Consider the following 23,583-nt stretch of genomic DNA (forward strand, 5'->3'; position numbering starts at 1 on the left):
CCCTATACGGCAGCAGTCAGTCACTGAGAGTCTGTTGCATCTATCTTTCTATCTAATGCATTCCCAATATAGGGGTCTATTTACTAAGCCTCCTCAGGTGGAGATAAAGTGGGCGGAGATAAGGCAGCAGCCAATCAGCTCCTAACTGCTATGCCACAGGTTGTGTTTGAAAAATGACAGTTAGGAGCTGATTGGCTGGTACTGTATCTCTAGCGACTTTGTCTCCATCCAAGGCTTAGTAAATAGACCCCAGAATCTCCGGCCACTTTATCTCCACCTGAGGCTTAGTAAATAGACCACATAGTCCCAGGAATACCTCAGACCCCCGCAGTAGCTGGCCTGGAAGATGGCTGACGCTGATCACGTTCCTCTTATTACAGACTCATACGTCCTGTCCCATGACTGGTCGTGCCATCAGCCACATGTAGTCATTGCTGTATAACACAGGGTCCTCTTGTCCTGGCCCCACCAGTTCCCCGGTTCTGTAACCAGTCAGTAATGTAATAATCTGCAGAGAATGTGATATGGAGTCAGCATGACATGAGGAAGTCTATAAGACAGCCGGACGTAGCCAGGTTTCTCATTACAGTCTCAGAGAGGAGCTGGAGGCACCATGAGGCATCTCACTCTCATTCTCCTGGTCCTGCTAGCTGCCACCTCGAGCCTCGGTAAGTACGGGGTGATGGGTCTGGGGGCGATCAGCTATGGGGGGCGCTCTATAAACGTTTACCATCGATAGTAACCTGATAGCGGCTGTTTTTTGCAGATCAACTACTATATAAAAGTATAATTGTAAAATATACTTATTGAAGCAAACAAAAGAAATACATAAAAGACAACAGTAATAAGGCACAATGTACACACAGGCGATAACGGGCATCGTTAGCGTAAATGGCTTGTAATGACCCGGGGAGAGAAGATAGAAGTGTTCACAGATCATCTGGAGGGATCACACTGTAACTCATACTAACTAAGTGTAGGAAACAAGCTTAGGGGCAGATGTACTAAGCTTTGAAGAGTGGAGAGAGATAAAGTACCAACCGAACAGCTATCCATTTAGGTCACCCGTAAAAAACAACAGCTTTCCTCCCGAAGACACGCAGGTTCAGGAAAACCTGTGTTTTTGATAGAAACAGCCCCGTTTTCAGGTGAAACAAAATCACCGATAAGCCAGCACGAGACGCGGCTTTACGGGGCTAATTGGATACCCCCTTTGTCTCTCTCCACTTTATGTCTCTCCAAGGCTTAGTACATAGACCCCTTAGTACCTCTGCCTGATTTTGCAGATTATAATTACTTTACAGATCCCTAGAAACCTGGGAACATCATCCTGCTCCGTGGGGTACAGTACATTCAGCACCTAGAGATACACTACACAGCACATTACTTCAGGCGTGACACTAACGCCATAGCTGCATGTACTGTACCCCGTCCTTCCTAATCATTATCTATCTATCTATCTATCTATCTATCTAATATCTCTCTATCTATCTCATATCTATCTATCTATCTATCTATCTGTCTATCTCATATCTATCTATCTATCTATCTATCTATCTATTTATCTATCTATCATCTCTCTCTCTCTCTCTCTCTCTCTCTACAGTATCTATCTATCTATCTATCTATCTATCTATCTATCTATCTATCTATCTATCCATAATCTATTTATCTATCTATCAGCTATTTATCTATCTATCTATCTATCTATCTATCTATCTATCTATCTATCTATCTATCTATCTATCTATCTATCCATTATCTATCTATCTATTATCTATCTATCTATCTATCTATCCATAATCTATTTAGCTATCTATCATCTCTCTATCTATCTATCTACAGTATCTATCTATCTATCTATCTATCTATCTATCTATCTATCTATCTATCTATCTATCTATCCATTATCTATCTATCTATTATCTATCTATCTATCTATCTATCTATCCATAATCTATTTATCTATCTATCATCTATTTATCTATCATCTCTCTATCTATCTATCTACAGTATCTATCTATCTATTATCTATCTATCTATCTATCTATCTATCTATCTATCTATCTATCTATCTATCTATCTATCTATCTATCATCTATTTATCTATCTATCTATCTATCATCTATTTATCTATATATCTATCTATCATCTCTCTATCTATCTATCTACAGTATCTATCTATCTATCTATCCATTATCTATCTATCTATCTATCTATCTATCTATCTATCTATCTATCTATCTATCCATAATCTATTTATCTATCTATCATCTATTTATCTATCTATCATCTCTCTATCTATCTATCTACAGTATCTATCTATCTATCTATCTATCTATCTATCTATCTATCTATCCATTATCTATCTATCCATTATCTATCTATCTATCTATCTATCTATCTATCTATCTATCTATCATCTATCTATCTATCTATCTATCTACAGTATCTATCTATCATCTATCTATCTGTCATCTATCTATCTATCTATCAGTAGTCCGGCACTCAGTTAGTATATAACCAGCTTACTCTGGTGCGATTCCCCGATGGATGTATAGTGAGAAGAGGTCGGGCGGCCCTCAGAGGGTCAGCAGTGCTTCTTTACTTTCGTGTTGACCCTCTGAGTGCCGTCCAGCATCTCCTCACTATACAGTATGTGTGTATATAGCTAGATGATAGATAGATAATAGATAGATAGATATATAGGGGGTCATTCCGAGTTGATCGCTAGTGAAAAATGTTCGCAGCGCAGCTATTAAGTGAAAAAGCGGCATTTCTGCACATGCGGCGCAGTGCGCACACGCGACGTACTTTCACAACGGCTGATGTATTTTTACACAAGGTATAGCGACGCTTTTCAGTCGCAATGCTAGCCGCAGAGTGACTGACAGGAAAGGGGCGTTTCTGGGTGTCAACTGACCGTTTTGAGGGAGTGTTCCAAAAAACGCAGGCGTGCCAGGAAAAACGCAGGCGTGGCTGGCCGAACGCAGGGCGTGTTTGTGACGTCAAATCCGGAACTGAATGGTATGAAGTGATCGCAAGCTAGGAGTAGGTCTGGAGCTACTCAGAAACTGCGCAATCTTTTTTTTGTTGCCGCTCTGCGATCTTTTCGTTCGCATTTCTACTAAGCTAATATACACTCCCAGTGGGCGGCGGCTTAGCGTTTGCACGGCTGCTAAAAACTGCTAGCGAGCGATCAGCTCAGAATTACCCCAATAGATAGATAGATAGATGATAGATAATAGATAGATAGAGATACAGATAATAGATAGATAGATAGATAGATAGATAGATAGATAGATAGATAGATAGATAGATAGATAGATAGATAGAGAGATAGATGATATATAGATAGATAATAGAGAGATAGAGAGATAGATAATAGAGAGATAGATAGATAGATGATAGATAGATAGAGATAGATAGATAGATAGATAGATAGATAGATAGATAGATAGATAGATAGATAGATAGATAGAGAGATAGATGATAGAGAGATATAAGATAGATAGATAGATAGATAGATAGATAGATAGATAGATGATAGATAATAGATAGATAGATGATAGATAGATAGATAGATAGATAGATAGATAGATAGATAGATAGATAGATAGATGATAGATAGATAGATAGATGATAGATAGATAGATAGATAGATAGATAGATAGATAGATAGATAGATAGATAGATAGATGATAGAGAGATATAAGATAGATAGATAGATAGATAGATAGATAGATAGATAGATAGATAGATAGATAGATAGATAGATAGAATGGGATGACTTGGGGAATTAGTGCACTGTCTATGTGCTGAAACAGGATCCATCGCAGCTCTTCAGGTAAGTAAACAGGATGGTTCTTTAAGGGCCCCATACACTAGGCCGATTATGCCCGATTTCAGCTCAATTCAGGCATTCGGCCCGATATATTGGGTGAAATCTGGCATTTTTGGGGTGCTTTTCCCCCAATCCGATCCGATGCGCGTTCCCGTGGGCCTCGGATCGGATCCCCTAGATCCGACATATCACGAGTGCTGCACTCATGATATGTCGGATCCTGCAGCAAATAGATAGGATAGTAAAAGACACATCATATGCAAAAAAAACTGCATATGATATATCTGATACTCTCTTACCAACGGGGAGGCTGCCGGGAGGTTGGACGAAATCTTATCGACATGACGGACCGTCATGTCGTATAAGTGTATGGGGCCCTTTACTTTCAGCATAAATGGTACAACACAAGGAAACAGAAAATAACAAACGCCTAGCCCACATTCAGGGCATTGACTTAGGGATCACCATCGGTGGGTTATCCATCGATGGTAGCATTGATGGAATCATAGATGGTGGGAACCATCTGTAAGGGAACCATTGATGGTTTCACCCATCGATAGCTACCCCTACCTTAGTATAGAGCCGGGGGGCATGGCTTTGTGGATGTCGGGGGGTGGAGCTATTCTCCGTGTCCTGACACCCTGGAGAGAAAAAATAAATCTATAACTCATCGATGTCGGGAAACCATCTGGTTTTGAATCATCGATGGTCAATGTCCATCCCTAGCACTGACTCACATCTTCTCCCCTGACTAACCTGGGGCAGCTAGTCTGCAAACATAAAGCCTCTCATACAGTCACAAAGTTTCCCGACCAGGGGATCCCGCTTGTTAATATTTTTGGCCATGATTTCTGACCTCATAAAACTAACGGTTCGTACCAATAACACTGACATTTGCGGTAAGTCTTTCCTTTTCTCTGATGTCCTAGTGGATGCTGGGACTCCGTAAGGACCATGGGGAATAGCGGCTCCGCAGGAGACAGGGCACAAGAATAAAAGCTTTAGGATCAGGTGGTGTGCACTGGCTCGTCCCCCTATGACCCTCCTCCAAGCCTCAGTTAGATTTTTGTGCCCGAACGAGAAGGGTGCAGGCTAGGTGGCTCTCCTGAGCTGCTTAGTGAAAAGTTTAGTTTTAGGTTTTTTATTTTCAGTGAGTCCTGCTGGCAACAGGCTCACTGCATCGTGGGACTAAGGGGAGAAGAAACGAACTCACCTGCGTGCAGAGTGGATTGGGTTTCTTAGGCTACTGGACATTAGCTCCAGAGGGACGATCACAGGTTCAGCCTGGATGGGTCCCGGAGCCGCGCCGCCGGCCCCCTTACAGAGCCAGAAGAGCGAAGAGGTCCGGTGAAATCGGCGGCAGAAGACGATCCTGTCTTCAGACTAAGGTAGTGCACAGCACCGCAGCTGTGCGCCTTTGCTCTCAGCACACTTCACACTCCGGTCACTGAGGGTGCAGGGCGCTGGGGGGGAGCGCCCTGAGACGCAATATAACAGATAATACCTTAGGTTGGCAAAAGAATACATCACATATAGCTCTTGGGCTATATGGATGTATTTTAACCCCTGCCATTTTTACAGAAAAGAGCGGGAGATAAGGACGTCGTGAAGGGGCGGAGCCTATCTCCTCAGCACACAAGCGCCATTTTCCCTCACAGCTCCGCTGGAAGGACGGCTCCCTGACTCTCCCCTGCAGACTTGCTACTGAATCAGGGTAAAAAAGAGAAGGGGGGGCACTATTGGCAGCTAAAAATTATATAAACAGCAGCTATAAGGGAATAACACTTATATAAGGTTATCCCTGTATATATATATATAGCGCTTGGTGTGTGCTGGCAGACTCTCCCTCTGTCTCTCCAAAGGGCTTGTGGGTTCCTGTCCTCTATCAGAGCATTCCCGGTGTGTGTGCTGTGTGTCGGTACGTGTGTGTCGACATGTATGAGGAGGAAAATGATGTGGAGGCGGAGCAATTGCCTGGGTTAGTGATGTCACCTCCTAGGGAGTCGACACCTGACTGGATGATCGTATTTAAAGAATTAAGTGATAATGTCAGCACTTTGCAAAGAACGGTTGATGACATGAGACAGCCGGCAAATCAATTAGTGCCTGTCCAGGCGTCTCAGACACCGTCAGGGGCCCTAAAACGCCCGTTACCTCAGTGGGTCGACACAGACCCAGACACAGATACTGAGTCTAGTGTCGACAGTGAGGAGACAAACGTAATGTCCAGTAGGGCCACACGTTACATGATCACGGCAATGAAGGAGGCATTGAACATTTCTGACACAACAAGTACCACAAAGAAGGGTATTATGTGGGGTGTGAAAAAACTACCAATAGTTTTCCCTGAGTCAGATGAGTTAAACGAGGTGTGTGATAAAGCGTGGGTTTCCCCCGACAAAAAACTGCTAATTTCTAAAAAATTATTGGCACTATATCCTTTCCCGTCAGAGGTTAGGACGCGTTGGGAAACACCCCCTAGGGTAGATAAGGCGCTCACACGTTTATCTAAACAAGTAGCGTTACCGTCTCCTGATACGGCCACCCTCAAAGAACCAGCAGATAGAAGGCTGGAAAATATTCTTAAAAGTATATACACACATACTGGTGTTATACTGCGACCAGCAATCGCTTCAGCCTGGATGTGCAGTGCTGGAGTCGCGTGGTCGGATTCCCTGACTGAAAATATTGATACCCTGGATAGGGACAATATACTGTTAACTATAGAGCATTTGAAGGATGCATTACTATATATGCGTGATGCACAGAGGGATATTTGCACCCTGGCATCAAGAGTAAGTGCTATGTCCATTTCTGCCAGAAGAGCATTATGGACGCGACAGTGGTCAGGCGATGCGGATTCCAAACGACATATGGAAGTATTGCCGTATAAAGGGGAGGAGTTATTTGGGGCTGGTCTATCGGACCTGGTGGCCACGGCAACGGCTGGAAAATCCACCTTTTTACCCCAGGTCACTTCACATCAGCAGAAAAAGACACCGTCTTTTCAAACTCAGTCCTTTCGTTCCCATAAGTACAAGCGAGCTAAAGGCCATTCCTTCCTGCCCCGGGGCAGAGGAAGGGGAAAAAGACTGCACCATGCAGCCGCTTCCCAGGAGCAGAAGCCCTCCCCTGCTTCTGCCAAGTCTTCAGCATGTTGCTGGGGCTTTACAAGCAGACTCAGACATGGTGGGGGCCCGTCTCAAGAATTTCAACGCGCAGTGGGCTCACTCGCAAGTGGACCCCTGGATTCTACAGGTAGTATCGCAGGGGTACAAACTGGAATTCGAGGCGTTTCCCCCTCGCCGGTTCCTGAAGTCTGCTCTACCAAAGTCTCCCTCCGACAGGGAGGCAGTTTTGGAAGCCATTCACAAGCTGTATTCCCAGCAGGTGATAATCAAGGTACCCCTCCTACAACAGGGAAAGGGGTATTATTCCACGCTGTTTGTGGTACCGAAGCCGGACGGCTCGGTGAGACCAATTTTAAATCTGAAATCCTTGAACACTTACATAAAGAGGTTCAAATTCAAGATGGAATCACTCAGAGCGGTGATAGCAAACCTGGAAGAAGGGGACTATATGGTGTCTCTGGACATCAAGGATGCTTATCTCCACGTCCCAATCTACCCGTCTCACCAAGGATACCTCAGGTTTGTAGTACAAAACTGTCATTATCAGTTTCAGACGCTGCCGTTTGGGTTGTCCACGGCACCTCGGGTCTTTACCAAGGTAATGGCCGAGATGATGATTCTTCTTCGAAGAAAAGGCATCTTAATTATCCCTTACTTGGACGATCTCCTGATAAGGGCAAGGTCCAGGGAACAGTTAGAAGTCGGAGTAGCACTATCTCAGGTAGTGTTACGTCAGCACGGGTGGATCCTAAATATTCCAAAATCGCAGCTGATTCCAACGACACGTCTACTGTTCCTAGGAATGATTCTGGACACAGTCCAGAAAAAGGTGTTTCTCCCGGAGGAGAAGGCCAGGGAGTTATCCGAGCTAGTCAGGAACCTCCTAAAACCAGGCCAGGTGTCAGTGCATCAGTGCACGAGGGTCCTGGGAAAAATGGTGGCTTCTTACGAAGCAATTCCATTCGGAAGATTCCATGCAAGAACGTTTCAGTGGGATCTACTGGACAAATGGTCCGGATCGCATCTTCAGATGCATCAGCGGATAACCCTGTCGCCAAGGACAAGGGTGTCTCTTCTGTGGTGGCTGCAGAGTGCTCATCTACTAGAGGGCCGCAGATTTGGCATTCAGGATTGGGTCCTGGTGACCACGGACGCCAGCCTGAGAGGCTGGGGAGCAGTCACACAGGGAAAAAATTTCCAGGGCTTGTGGTCAAGCATGGAAACATCTCTTCATATAAACATTCTGGAACTAAGGGCCATTTACAATGCCCTAAGTCAAGCGAAACCCCTGCTTCAGGGTCAGGCGGTATTGATCCAATCGGACAACATCACGTCAGTCGCCCACGTAAACAGATAGGGCGGCACGAGAAGCAGGAGGGCAATGGCAGAAGCTGCAAGGATTCTTCGCTGGGCGGAAAATCATGTGATAGCACTGTCAGCAGTGTTCATTCCGGGAGTGGACAACTGGGAAGCAGACTTCCTCAGCAGACACGACCTTCACCCGGGAGAGTGGGGACTTCACCCAGAAGTCTTCCACCTGATTGTAAACCGTTGGGAAAAACCAAAGGTGGACATGATGGCGTCCCGTCTAAACAAAAAACTAGACAGATATTGCGCCAGGTCAAGGGACCCTCAGGCAATAGCGGTGGACGCTCTGGTAACACCGTGGGTGTACCAGTCAGTGTATGTGTTCCCTCCTCTGCCTCTCATACCAAAAGTACTGAGAATCATAAGAAGGAGAGGAGTAAGAACGATACTCGTGGTTCCGGATTGGCCAAGAAGGACTTGGTACCCGGAACTTCAAGAGATGCTCACGGAAGACCCGTGGCCTCTACCTCTAAGAAAGGACCTGCTCCAGCAGGGGCCTTGTCTGTTCCAAGACTTACCGCGGCTGCGTTTGACGGCATGGCGGTTGAACGCCGGATCCTGAAGGAAAAAGGCATTCCAGATGAAGTCATCCCTACCCTGGTCAAAGCCAGGAAGGATGTAACCGCAAAACATTATCACCGCATTTGGCGAAAATATGTTGCGTGGTGTGAGGCCAAGAAGGCCCCTCCAGAGGAATTTCAACTGGGTCGTTTCCTCCATTTCCTGCAAACAGGACTGTCTATGGGCCTAAAATTAGGGTCCATTAAGGTTCAAATTTCGGCCCTGTCGATTTTCTTCCAGAAAGAACTGGCTTCAGTACCTGAAGTTCAGACATTTGTAAAAGGGGTACTGCATATACAACCTCCTTTTGTGCCTCCAGTGGCACCTTGGGATCTCAATGTTGTTTTGAGGTTCCGAAAGTCACATTGGTTTGAACCACTCACCACTGTGGACTTAAAATATCTCACATGGAAGGTGACGATGCTGTTAGCCCTGGCTTCAGCCAGGCGTGTGTCAGAATTGGCGGCTTTATCATATAAAAGCACTTACTTAATTTTTCATTCTGACAGGGCAGAATTGAGGACTCGTCCTCAATTTCTCCCTAAGGTGGTTTCTGCTTTTCACATGAACCAACCTATTGTGGTACCTGCGGCTACTAGGGACTTGGAGGACTCCAAGTTACTTGACGTTGTCAGGGCCCTGAAAATATATGTTTCCAGGACGGCTGGAGTCAGAAAATCTGACTCGCTGTTTATCCTGTATGCACCCAACAAGCTGGGTGCTCCTGCTTCTAAGCAGACGATTGCTCGTTGGATTTGTAGTACAATTCAGCTTGCACATTCTGTGGCAGGCCTGCCACAGCCAAAATCTGTAAAAGCCCATTCCACAAGGAAAGTGGGTTCATCTTGGGCGGCTGCCCGAGGGGTCTCGGCTTTACAACTTTGCCGAGCAGCTACTTGGTCAGGGGCAAACACGTTTGCTAAATTCTACAAATTTGATACCCTGGCTGAGGAGGACCTGGAGTTCTCTCATTCGGTGCTGCAGAGTCATCCGCACTCTCCCGCCCGTTTGGGAGCTTTGGTATAATCCCCATGGTCCTTACGGAGTCCCAGCATCCACTAGGACGTCAGAGAAAATAAGATTTTACTTACCGATAAATCTATTTCTCGTAGTCCGTAGTGGATGCTGGGCGCCCATCCCAAGTGCGGATTGTCTGCAATACTTGTACATAGTTATTGTTAACTAAATCGGGTTATTGTTGTTGTTGTGAGCCATCTTTTCAGAGGCTCCTTCGTTGTTATCATACTGTTAACTGGGTTCAGATCACAAGTTGTACGGTGTGATTGGTGTGGCTGGTATGAGTCTTACCCGGGATTCAATATCCTTCCTTATTATGTACGCTCGTCCGGGCACAGTATCCTAACTGAGGCTTGGAGGAGGGTCATAGGGGGAGGAGCCAGTGCACACCACCTGATCCTAAAGCTTTTATTCTTGTGCCCTGTCTCCTGCGGAGCCGCTATTCCCCATGGTCCTTACGGAGTCCCAGCATCCACTACGGACTACGAGAAATAGATTTATCGGTAAGTAAAATCTTATTTTTTTATTCACAGTTTTCTGATCATTTTGCCCTTATTACTTGCCAAAAAATAACCCAACAACGGCAATTTCAGCACGTCACGCTCCATTACATTCCCTCCTGAGAGAAAGACTAATTCACTGCACATTTCCCGGTTACAGTATCTGCTGTAATCAGCTACGGGAATTACTCTACACACCTGGCCTGATACACCTGTCATTCATACTTTAGGGGGAATTTATCAAGCCTTAAATAAAGATAAAGTGGAGAGAGATAAAGTACCAGCCAATCAGGGTGAGGTTAGGGTCAGACACTAAAGGGGGAGGCTAGGGTTACCACCTCATCCCTTTCATTCTGGACACATATTAATTACACAGGTTCTGTGGCTGATTAAAACCAGGTGAAATGGAGTCTTGAAGTCAGCCAGCCACAGAACCTGTGTAATTAATATGTGTCCAGGTGGTAACCCTAGTTAGGCTGCAGAAAGGGAGCGTTAGGGTCTGGGGGTAGGGAGAGGGGGGAACAGTCGGGATTTACACGATGGGGATGCCGGTGTCTGTATTCTGACCACTGACACCCGTCAGCCAGGATATCATACTGAATCTGGTGACTGGGAGTTGGCATGAAGTGAATGCAAAATGTCTGTCTGAAACATAGAATGTGACGGCAGATAAGAACCACTTGGCCCGTCTAGTCTGACCCTTTTTTTTACCATATTCTTACCTCAAACCCTATTTGATCCTTATTTCTTTGTAAGGATATCCTTATGTCGGGTGGTCTTCAGGTTGCTGGCGGCCGGGCTCCCGACGACTACCATACCGGCGCCGGAATCCTGACCACCAGAATACCGACAGATTTTTTCCCTCTTGGGGGTCCACGACCCCCGTGGAGGGAGAATAGATAGCGTGGCGCGGTGCCCGCAAGGGGCTCATTTGCGCTCGCCCAGGTGCCGGTATGGCGGTGGTCGGGATTCTGGCGCCGGTATGCTGGCTGCCGGGAGCCCGACCGCCGGCATCACATACTACACCCCCTTATCTCAAGCATGTTTAAATAGCTCTACAGTCTTAGCCTCTACCACCTCTGATGGGAGGCTATTCCACTTGTCCACTACCCTTTCTGTGAGGTAATTTTTCCTCATACTTCCCCTGAACCTCCCCCCCCTCCAGTCTCGGTGCATGTCCTCGTGTCCTATTGCTTCTCTTCCTTTGAACCAGCTGTAAGAAGTACGTATTGCTGCTATACTGAGTTATACTGAGGTGAGCGTGCTTTGCTTTGCAGGTAGCGGAGCCGTTCCGGCCATCTGGGGGTGTGATAACTTCCTGGGATACTGCCGCATTGCCTGCTTCGCTCGGGAGTCTTCCGTAGGCCCAAAGGACTGCGCAGAGGGACTGACGTAAGTATCCGCACTGACCGTCATCTTCCTACGTGACAAGCGCAATTGTCCCATCATCATGTCTGATGTTACACTAGGAAGTCACATACAATAAATATGTCATTAAAGTGCAGATTTATCAAAGCCCAGGGAGAGATTTGGTGAGATGTACTAAGCCTTGCAGAGAGATAAAGTACCAGCCAATCAGCTCCTGTCATGTTACAGACTGCGTTTGAAAAATGACAGTTAGGAGCTGATTGGCTGGTACTTTATCTCCGTTTTATTTCTGTGCAGGGTAAATACTAGAGATGAGCGCCGGAAATTTTTCGGGTTTTGTGTTTTGGTTTTGGGTTCGGTTCCGCGGCCGTGTTTTGGGTTCGACCGCGTTTTGGCAAAACCTCACCGAATTTTTTTTGTCGGATTCGGGTGTGTTTTGGATTCGGGTGTTTTTTTCCAAAAAACCTAAAAAACAGCTTAAATCATAGAATTTGGCGGTCATTTTGATCCCAAAGTATTATTATTAACCTCAAAAACCATAATTTCCACTCATTTTCAGTCTATTCTGAATACCTCACACCTCACAATATTATTTTTAGTCCTAAAATTTGCACCGAGGTCGCTGTGTGAGTAAGATAAGCGACCCTAGTGGCCGACACAAACACCGGGCCCATCTAGGAGTGGCACTGCAGTGTCACGCAGGATGGCCCTTCCAAAAAACCCTCCCCAAACAGCACATGACGCAAAGAAAAAAAGAGGCGCAATGAGGTAGCTGTGTGAGTAAGATTAGCGACCCTAGTGGCCGACACAAACACCGGGCCCATCTAGGAGTGGCACTGCAGTGTCACGCAGGATGTCCCTTCCAAAAAACCCTCCCCAAACAGCACATGACGCAAAGAAAAAAAGAGGCGCAATGAGGTAGCTGTGTGAGTAAGATAAGCGACCCTAGTGGCCGACACAAACACCGGGCCCATCTAGGAGTGTCACTGCAGTGTCACGCAGGATGTCCCTTCCAAAAAACCCTCCCCAAACAGCACATGACGCAAAGAAAAAAAGAGGCGCAATGAGGTAGCTGTGTGAGTAAGATAAGCGACCCTAGTGGCCGACACAAACACCGGGCCCATCTAGGAGTGGCACTGCAGTGTCACGCAGGATGTCCCTTCCAAAAAACCCTCCCCAAACAGCACATGACGCAAAGAAAAAGAAAAGAAAAAAGAGGTGCAAGATGGAATTGTCCTTGGGCCCTCCCACCCACCCTTATGTTGTATAAACAAAACAGGACATGCACACTTTAACCAACCCATCATTTCAGTGACAGGGTCTGCCACACGACTGTGACTGATATGACGGGTTGGTTTGGACCCCCCCCAAAAAAGAAGCAATTAATCTCTCCTTGCACAAACTGGCTCTACAGAGGCAAGATGTCCACCTCATCATCACCCTCCGATATATCACCGTGTACATCCCCCTCCTCACAGATTATCAATTCGTCCCCACTGGAATCCACCATCTCAGCTCCCTGTGTACTTTGTGGAAGCAATTGCTGCTGGTCAATGTCTCCGCGGAGGAATTGATTATAATTCATTTTAATGAACATCATCTTCTCCACATTTTCTGGATGTAACCTCGTACGCCGATTGCTGACAAGGTGAGCGGCGGCACTAAACACTCTTTCGGAGTACACACTTGTGGGAGGGCAACTTAGGTAGAATAAAGCCAGTTTGTGCAAGGGCCTCCAAATTGCCTCTTTTTCCTGCCAGTATAAGTACGGACTGTGTGACGTGCCTACTTGGATGCGGTCACTCATATAATCCTCCACCATTCTATCAATGTTGAGAGAATCATATGCAGTGACAGTAGACGACATGTCCGTAATCGTTGTCAGGTCCTTCAGTCCGGACCAGATGTCAGCATCAGCAGTCGCTCCAGACTGCCCTGCATCACCGCCAGCGGGTGGGCTCGGAATTCTGAGCCTTTTCCTCGCACCCCCAGTTGCGGGAGAATGTGAAGGAGGAGATGTTGACAGGTCGCGTTCCGCTTGACTTGACAATTTTGTCACCAGCAGGTCTTTCAACCCCAGCAGACTTGTGTCTGCCGGAAAGAGAGATCCAAGGTAGGCTTTAAATCTAGGATCGAGCACGGTGGCCAAAATGTAGTGCTCTGATTTCAACAGATTGACCACCCGTGAATCCTTGTTAAGCGAATTAAGGGCTCCATCCACAAGTCCCACATGCCTAGCGGAATCGCTCCGTGTTAGCTCCTCCTTCAATGTCTCCAGCTTCTTCTGCAAAAGCCTGATGAGGGGAATGACCTGACTCAGGCTGGCAGTGTCTGAACTGACTTCACGTGTGGCAAGTTCAAAGGGCATCAGAACCTTGCACAACGTTGAAATCATTCTCCACTGCGCTTGAGACAGGTGCATTCCACCTACTATATCGTGCTCAATTGTATAGGCTTGAATGGCCTTTTGCTGCTCCTCCAACCTCTGAAGCATATAGAGGGTTGAATTCCACCTCGTTACCACTTCTTGCTTCAGATGATGGCAGGGCAGGTTCAGTAGTTTTTGGTGGTGCTCCAGTCTTCTGTACGTGGTGCCTGTACGCCGAAAGTGTCCCGCAATTCTTCTGGCCACCGACAGCATCTCTTGCACGCCCCTGTCGTTTTTTTAAAAATTCTGCACCACCAAATTCAAGGTATGTGCAAAACATGGGACGTGCTGGAATTTGCCCATATTTAATGCACACACAATATTGCTGGCGTTGTCCGATGGCACAAATCCACAGGAGAGTCCAATTGGGGTAAGCCATTCCGCGATGATCTTCCTCAGTTGCCGTAAGAGGTTTTCAGCTGTGTGCGTATTCTGGAAAGCGGTGATACAAAGCGTAGCCTGCCTAGGAAAGAGTTGGCGTTTGCGAGATGCTGCTACTGGTGCCGCCGCTGCTGTTCTTGCGGCGGGAGTCCATACATCTACCCAGTGGGCTGTCACAGTCATATAGTCCTCAGTCTGCCCTGCTCCACTTGTCCACATGTCCGTGGTTAAGTGGACATTGGGTACAACTGCATTTTTTAGGACACTGGTGAGTCTTTTTCTGACGTCCGTGTACATTCTCGGTATCGCCTGCCTAGAGAAGTGGAACCTAGATGGTATTTGGTAACGGGGGCACACTGCCTCAATAAATTGTCTAGTTCCCTGTGAACTAACGGCGGATACCGGACGCACGTCTAACACCAACATAGTTGTCAAGGCCTCAGTTATCCGCTTTGCAGCAGGATGACTGCTGTGATATTTCATCTTCCTCGCAAAGGACTGTTGAACAGTCAATTGCTTACTGGAAGTAGTACAAGTGGGCTTACGACTTCCCCTCTGGGATGACCATCGACTCCCAGCGGCAACAACAGCAGCGCCAGCAGCAGTAGGCGTTACACGCAAGGATGCATCGGAGGAATCCCAGGCAGGAGAGGACTCGTCAGAATTGCCAGTGACATGGCCTGCAGGACTATTGGCATTCCTGGGGAAGGAGGAAATTGACACTGAGGGAGTTGGTGGGGTGGTTTGCGTGAGCTTGGTTACAAGAGGAAGGGATTTACTGGTCAGTGGACTGCTTCCGCTGTCGCCCAAAGTTTTTGAACTTGTCACTGACTTATTATGAATGCGCTGCAGGTGACGTATAAGGGAGGATGTTCCGAGGTGGTTAACGTCCTTACCCCTACTTATTACAGCTTGACAAAGGGAACACACGGCTTGACACCTGTTGTCCGCATTTCTGGTGAAATACTTCCACACCGAAGAGCTGATTTTTTTGGTATTTTCACCAGGCATGTCAACGGCCATATTCCTACCACGGACAACAGGTGTCTCCCCGGGTGCCTGACTTAAACAAACCACCTCACCATCAGAATCCTCCTGGTCAATTTCCTCCCCAGCGCCAGCAACACCCATATCCTCCTCATCCTGGTGTACTTCAACACTGACATCTTCAATCTGACTATCAGGAACTGGACTGCGGGTGCTCCTTCCATCACTTGCAGGGGGCGTGCAAATGGTGGAAGGCGCATTTTTTACTGATATTTGGTGTTTTGGATTTGACATGCTCTGTACTATGACATTGGGCATCGGCCTTGGCAGACGACGTTGCTGGCATTTCATCGTCTCGGCCATGACTAGTGGCAGCAGCTTCAGCACGAGGTGGAAGTGGATCTTGATCTTTCCCTAATTTTGGAACCTCAACATTTTTGTTCTCCATATTTTAATAGGCACAACTAAAAGGCACCTCAGGTAAACAATGGAGATGGATGGATTGGATACTAGTATACAATTATGGACGGGCTGCCGAGTGCCGACACAGAGATAGCCACAGCCGTGAACTACCGCACTGTACTGTGTCTGCTGCTAATATATAGACTGGTTGATAAAGAGATAGTATACTCGTAACTAGTATGTATGTATAAAGAAAGAAAAAAAAAACACGGTTAGGTGGTATATACAATTATGGACGGGCTGCCGAGTGCCGACACAGAGGTAGCCACAGCCGTGAACTACCGCACTGTACTGTGTCTGCTGCTAATATATAGACTGGTTGATAAAGAGATAGTATACTCGTAACTAGTATGTATGTATAAAGAAAGAAAAAAAAACCACGGTTAGGTGGTATATACAATTATGGACGGGCTGCCGAGTGCCGACACAGAGGTAGCCACAGCCGTGAACTACCGCACTGTACTGTGTCTGCTGCTAATATATAGACTGGTTGATAAAGAGATAGTATACTCGTAACTAGTATGTATGTATAAAGAAAGAAAAAAAACCCACGGTTAGGTGGTATATACAATTATGGACGGGCTGCCGAGTGCCGACACAGAGGTAGCCACAGCCGTGAACTACCGCACTGTACTGTGTCTGCTGCTAATATATAGACTGGTTGATAAAGAGATAGTATACTCGTAACTAGTATGTATGTATAAAGAAAGAAAAAAAAACCACGGTTAGGTGGTATATACAATTATGGACGGGCTGCCGAGTGCCGACACAGAGGTAGCCACAGCCGTGAACTACCGCACTGTACTGTGTCTGCTGCTAATATAGACTGGTTGATAAAGAGATAGTATACTCGTAACTAGTATGTATGTATAAAGAAAGAAAAAAAAACCACGGTTAGGTGGTATATACAATTATGGACGGGCTGCCGAGTGCCGACACAGAGGTAGCCACAGCCGTGAACTACCGCACTGTACTGTGTCTGCTGCTAATATAGACTGGTTGATAAAGAGATAGTATACTCGTAACTAGTATGTATGTATAAAGAAAGAAAAAAAAACCACGGTTAGGTGGTATATACAATTATGGACGGGCTGCCGAGTGCCGACACAGAGGTAGCCACAGCCGTGAACTACCGCACTGTACTGTGTCTGCTGCTAATATAGACTGGTTGATAAAGAGATAGTATACTCGTAACTAGTATGACTATAAAGAAAGAAAAAAAAACCACGGTTAGGTGGTATATACAATTATGGACGGGCTGCCGAGTGCCGACACAGAGGTAGCCACAGCCGTGAACTACCGCACTGTACTGTGTCTGCTGCTAATATATAGACTGGTTGATAAAGAGATAGTATACTCGTAACTAGTATGTATGTATAAAGAAAGAAAAAAAAACCACGGTTAGGTGGTATATACAATTATGGACGGGCTGCCGAGTGCCGACACAGAGGTAGCCACAGCCGTGAACTACCGCACTGTACTGTGTCTGCTGCTAATATATAGACTGGTTGATAAAGAGATAGTATACTCGTAACTAGTATGTATGTATAAAGAAAGAAAAAAAAACCACGGTTAGGTGGTATATACAATTATGGACGGGCTGCCGAGTGCCGACACAGAGGTAGCCACAGCCGTGAACTACCGCACTGTACTGTGTCTGCTGCTAATATAGACTGGTTGATAAAGAGATAGTATACTCGTAACTAGTATGTACGTATAAAGAAAGAAAAAAAAACCACGGTTAGGTGGTATATACAATTATGGACGGGCTGCCGAGTGCCGACACAGAGGTAGCCACAGCCGTGAACTACCGCACTGTACTGTGTCTGCTGCTAATATAGACTGGTTGATAAAGAGATAGTATACTCGTAACTAGTATGACTATAAAGAAAGAAAAAAAAAACACGGTTAGGTGGTATATACAATTATGGACGGGCTGCCGAGTGCCGACACAGAGGTAGCCACAGCCGTGAACTACCGCACTGTACTGTGTCTGCTGCTAATATAGACTGGTTGATAAAGAGATAGTATACTACTAATATTATATATACTGGTGGTCAGGTCACTGGTCACTAGTCACACTGGCAGTGGCACTCCTGCAGCAAAAGTGTGCACTGTTTAATTTTAATATAATATTATGTACTCCTGGCTCCTGCTATAACCTATAACTGGCACTGCAGTGCTCCCCAGTCTCCCCCACAATTATAAGCTGTGTGAGCTGAGCACAGTCAGATATATATATACATTGATGCAGCACACTGGGCTGAGCAGTGCACACAGATATGGTATGTGACTGAGTCACTGTGTGTATCGTTTTTTTCAGGCAGAGAACGGATATATTAAATAAAACAAACAACTGCACTGTCTGGTGGTCACTGTGGTCGTCAGTCACTAAACTCTGCACTCTCTTCTACAGTATCACAGCCTCAGGTCAATCTCTCTCTCTCTCTCTCAACCCTAATCTAAATGGAGAGGACGCCAGCCACGTCCTCTCCCTATCAATCTCAATGCACGTGTGAAAATGGCGGCGACGCGCGGCTCCTTATATAGAATCCGAGTCTCGCGATAGAATCCGAGCCTCGCGAGAATCCGACAGCGTCATGATGACGTTCGGGCGCGCTCGGGTTAACCGAGCAAGGCGGGAAGATCCGAGTCGCTCGGACCCGTGAAAAAAAACATGAAGTTCGTGCGGGTTCGGATTCAGAGAAACCGAACCCGCTCATCTCTAGTAAATACTGGCTGCTTTATTTTTACACTGCAAATTAGATTGCAGATTGAACTCACCACACCCAAATCTAACTCTCTCTGCACATGTTATATCTGCCTCCCCTGCAGTGCACATGGTTTTTCCCAATTGCTAACAAAAATCCTGCTGCGATCAACTTGGAATTACCCCCTATGTTGTATGGGGTTACACTGAACAGCGCATTCCTCTCATTAGGAATTCTATTTTCAGGACTATCCAGTGTACAAGATAAATGGGATCTAACACTCCAGATTGTAACTATTGTGTTGAATGTGTTTTCCCGCAGATGCTGCGTCCCAAACGCCATTGGCAGTTTCTGGTGAAGGACGAGCGAGGAAGATGAGATTTCGGCTGGCAGAACATAAATAATCTTTCTATTGTAAGCGGATGCCATTACACAGACTAGTGCCCAGTCCTACCACCCACAGAATATCCGTGGCTCGGCCACAGGGGAATCCGCCACATGCGCAGTATTACACCATTCATAAAATGATATACGTGACTGGATCGCTTACACACCGCTGGCTGATAGGAGACGGTGTTTATCATACAGTGTGCAGGGTTCCCTCTAGGAGACGTTGTTTATCATACAGTATGCAGGGTTCCCTCTAGGAGACGTGGTTTATCATACAGTGTTCAGGGTTCTCTCACTCTATAGATACTGGGGGGCAATGCAGGATTACCACTGGTGGCACCCACCCTGCCCTACACTGACTCCTGTCTACTTCATGCCCCAATCATGTAATTCATTAGCAGCACTCCCATTATATATCTTTGTCTGGTATAAAACGCCTCCCTTCATAAATAATGACATTTAAAAAAAAAAATCTGAGTTTGTTTATTTTGTGGTGGTGTGGGGGGGGGGGGGGGGGGGGCACTTTTGGAAGTGGTTGCGCCCCAGCTTCCCGGTATATAATGGCGCTACTGCTAGACTCATCACTCCAGGCTATGGGCGTAGAGGTATCAATATAATAAAAACAGAATTAAGTCACTTCATTAGCAAACGACATTTCCCAGCATGACCTGGTTGCTAAACATGGCTGCTTGGGCATAGTGGAACTTGGAGAACCACAAGTGCCAGCTTGCCCTGGCATCAGGAGTTCCCCACGGAAACATTTAACCAGTTTTGGCAAAAAACATGCTATAGTAACTAATAATAATAATAATAATTTTATTTATATAGCGCTCTTTCTCCAATAGGACTCAAGGCGCTTATCAGATACATAGCATAATATAGTATAGAAAATAATGAAGTACAGAACAGATTTTCATAAAATACAGAAGCATGAAGATACTAAAAGGGACACTATGGAAATGCTGAGTAAACAGGAAAGTCTTGAGTCTACTTTTGAAGGATTCTATAGTTGGGGCCTCTCGCACTGTGCGGGGAAGTGAGTTCCATAGAGTCGGAGCCGCATGACTAAAATCTTCACCCCCAGATGAATTACGGGAGATTCTAGGTTCTGCTAATAGTCCTTCATCTACAGATCGCAGTAATCGAGTAGGGCAGTATGGGGTCAGAAGCTGCGTCAGGTACCTTGGGCCCTGGTCATGTAGTGCTTTGAAACTCAGTAAGCCAATCTTGAAGATGATTCGCCATCCTACAGGCAGCCAGTGAAGGGAGTAGAGGATGGGTGTTATGTGGCTAGAACGGGGCTGGTTGGTTAATAGCCTGGCAGCTGCGTTTTGCACCAGCTGGAAGCGGTGCAATTCTTTTGCTGGTAGACCAAGGTAGAGGGCATTACAGTAGTCTAATCGAGATGATACAAATGCGTGGATGACTTTTGGCAGATCATCTGAGGGAATTAAGTGCTTGATTCTGGCTATGTTCCTCAGGTGTAAGAATGAGGATTTGATTGTGGCTGATATCTGATGTTTAAGTGTCAAGCCACCATCCAGGACAACGCCAAGATTCCGCACACGATCTGTGGTTTGTAATTCTGAATCCCCGAGTGTAAGTCCAGTTGGTTGGCTATGCTGCAGTCTTGTCCTTTGATGGTGCGGTCCTATCATAAGGACGTCTGTGATATCCAGGTTCAATCGCAGCCAACTGGCGCTCATCCACTCCTGGAGCTCAGCTAGACAGCCATTTAGGGTTGCTATAGGGTTATCAGTGCCCGGAGCAAAGGACAAGTACAGTTGTGTATCATCTGCATAGCAGTGGTAGACCAGCCCATGGCGCATGATTATTTCGCCCAATGGGAGCATGTATACTGCAAAAAGTATGGGGGATAGTATAGAACCATGTGGGACACCACATGGCAATGGCACTGGTGGTGATGAGTATAATACAGACGATACTCTCTGTGACCTGCCTGTGAGAAATGATTTGAACCAGCTTAGGACTGTGCCATCCAGTCCACAGAAATGTATCAGTCGCTCAATCAGAAGCCCATGGTCCACGGTATCAAATGCTGCAGAGAGATCCAGAAGGATTAATATTGAACAGTCACCTCTGTCTTTTGCCATCAGAAGATCATTTAACACACACACCAGGGCTGTTTCAGTGCTATGTCTTCTCCTGAATCCTGATTGGAAGGATCATAAATATCATGGGTTGTCAGGCGGGTTTCCAGTTGATTTGCAACCACTTTCCTCAATAACCTTTCCTAGAAATGGAAGGTTTGATACCGGTCTGTAGTTGGTCATGAAGTCGGGATCTAAATTAGGTTTTTTAAGAAGAGATCTAACAATTGCTTCCTTTAGGGGTCCAGGAAAAATGCCTGTCTGCACAAACACAAGTTACACTCCTTTTATTAATAACATGTGCTGTATATTCCTAGGGTCTTGCAGCAGTCCAAGTGGATTAGGGGGAAAAAAAGGCAAGAGAAATAAAATAGTCCGGCCGGAACTACTTCTATACCAACATAGGGGTAAATTTACTAAGGTGGGAGTTTTTTTTAGAACTGGTGATGTTGCCTATAGCAACCAATCAGATTATATTATCTTCTAGAAGCAGCTAGATAGATGTTAAGTAGAATCTGATTGGTTGCTATGAGCAACAAAACCCAAGGGGTTTTCTCCCAGTATGACCTCAAGCAACTGGAGTAGGACCTATATGAAGCCCAGAGGCACCATGTTAAGTATAGAGAAGAAGCAGTAGGAGATATTGGGGTCTATTCAGACCCGAACGCAGCAGTGCATCTGTACGCAACGGCTGCATTCAGAAGGTCTGCGCACCTGCACCGCTCCGCAGTGCGCATACACCGGCCCTTCACCTTGCGGCCGCAAAATGGGGGCATGTCTGGAGCGTTTTCGGGGCGGCTGCGTGACATCACACGCAGCCGCTCTGAGAAAAAGAATGGCGCCAGAACGCCTGCCAGCGTAACCAAGCTGCGTAGGCAGGGGTCAGCCTCAAAGCAATGCGTCTGCAATTAAATTGCGAACGCATCGCGGGACAGCGCAACACACATGCTGGTCGGCCTTACCCTGTGCTGGGCGGTCCCCAACATGTGAGTAGATGGACGCAGATCTTGCTGCGCGAAGCAAGATATGCGTCTATCTCTGAATAACCCCCATTGGCATACCGACAGCTATTCTGCCTCTTGGGGGGGTCTACGACACCCCTGGAAGGAGAATAAATAACACCGTGCCCGCAGCGTGGGGAGTGCAGCGAGCCCGCAAGGGGCTCTTTTGCACTCACCCTGCTGCTGGTATAACGTGGTACTCCCCACTATTGGTCGACAGTAACTAGGTCGACAAGGATTCTAGTTCTACAGGGTTTCTAGGTCGACAGGTCAACATGAGGTTTTTTATTTATTTTTGTGTGTTGTTTTCTCCGTACAGAAGGGGTAATTCAGACCTGATCGCTAGCAGGCGATTTTTGTACTGCTGCGATCAGATAGTCGCTGCCTACAGGGGAGTGTGCGATCGCATGTGCAGCCGAGCTGTACTAACAGATCTTGTGCAGTCTCTGCGCAGCCCAGGACTTACTCATCCGCTGCGATCACATCGGCCTGTCCGGGACCGGAATTGACGTCAGACACCCGCCCTGCAAACGCCTGGACACGCCTGCGTTTTTCCAAACACTCCCAGAAAACGGTCAGTTGACACCCACAAACGCCTTCTTCATGTCAATCTCCTTGCGATCGGCTGTACGAATGGATTCTTCGCACAAACCCATCGCTGAGCAACAATCCGCTTTGTACCCGTGCAACGCGCCTACGCATTGCGGTGCATGCGCAGTTCTGACCTGATCGCCCGCTGCGCGATAACGCAGCCTAGCGATCAGGTCTGAATTACCCCCAGTGACCGGGAACCTCAATTAGTGCACCGTGTCCCCTCGCATCGGGCAAGGTTACTATTTCCAATCGTGGTCCACGTGGATCGTTAAGTATGAAAAAGTTCAAGAAAAGAAAAAAATTGTGAAAAACTCATGTCGACCTTTTGACCTGTCGACCTAGAACATGTCGACCTAGTTACTGTCAATCAATAGTGGTCGACCTAAGTGTGGTAGAGCTAGAGAGTGAGACCAGATACCATGGAAACATTGGGGACAGGGCACTATCATAAAAAACAAATTTAAAGAAAAACTCTGCACAGAATTCTTTTTTGCTATTTTGGCAATGTGGATAATGCAGAATCCGGTAACACAAGTATTTCTCATTATTGTGCTGGAGTGGCCCCGGTTGTGTGTGACCCCGGTTGTGTGTGGCCCGGTTCTGTTCTCACACGATTAATAGTCGTCTTTGAGGTCTGTGCACACATTAAGGATCCTTGGCATACCAGAAATCAGGGCCTCATTCCGAGTTGATCGCTCGCAGTGGCGTAACTACTGCCCCCGCAGTCCT

At 46.4% G+C, this 23,583-nt stretch overlaps 1 long non-coding RNA gene across 2 annotated transcripts in view; it reads left to right on the forward strand.

Moving 5' to 3' along the window:
- LOC134994144 (uncharacterized) overlaps positions 1-19,600 on the forward strand; it is a 44,065-nt gene extending 24,465 nt beyond the window's left edge. Inside the window, exons 1-3 of one of the 2 annotated variants that reach the window (XR_010197354.1) lie at positions 433-668; positions 11,699-11,813; positions 19,080-19,600. This is a non-coding gene — a long non-coding RNA (uncharacterized LOC134994144). Of the gene's footprint in view, positions 1-432; positions 669-11,698; positions 11,814-19,079 lie in introns of those variants that run through there. The other variant, XR_010197355.1, reaches the window with a different exon arrangement.
- Positions 19,601-23,583: the final 3,983 nt, after the last annotated feature.

This window comes from Pseudophryne corroboree, chromosome 2 (genome assembly GCF_028390025.1).
Source record: "Pseudophryne corroboree isolate aPseCor3 chromosome 2, aPseCor3.hap2, whole genome shotgun sequence".
NCBI lineage: Eukaryota > Metazoa > Chordata > Amphibia > Anura > Myobatrachidae > Pseudophryne > Pseudophryne corroboree.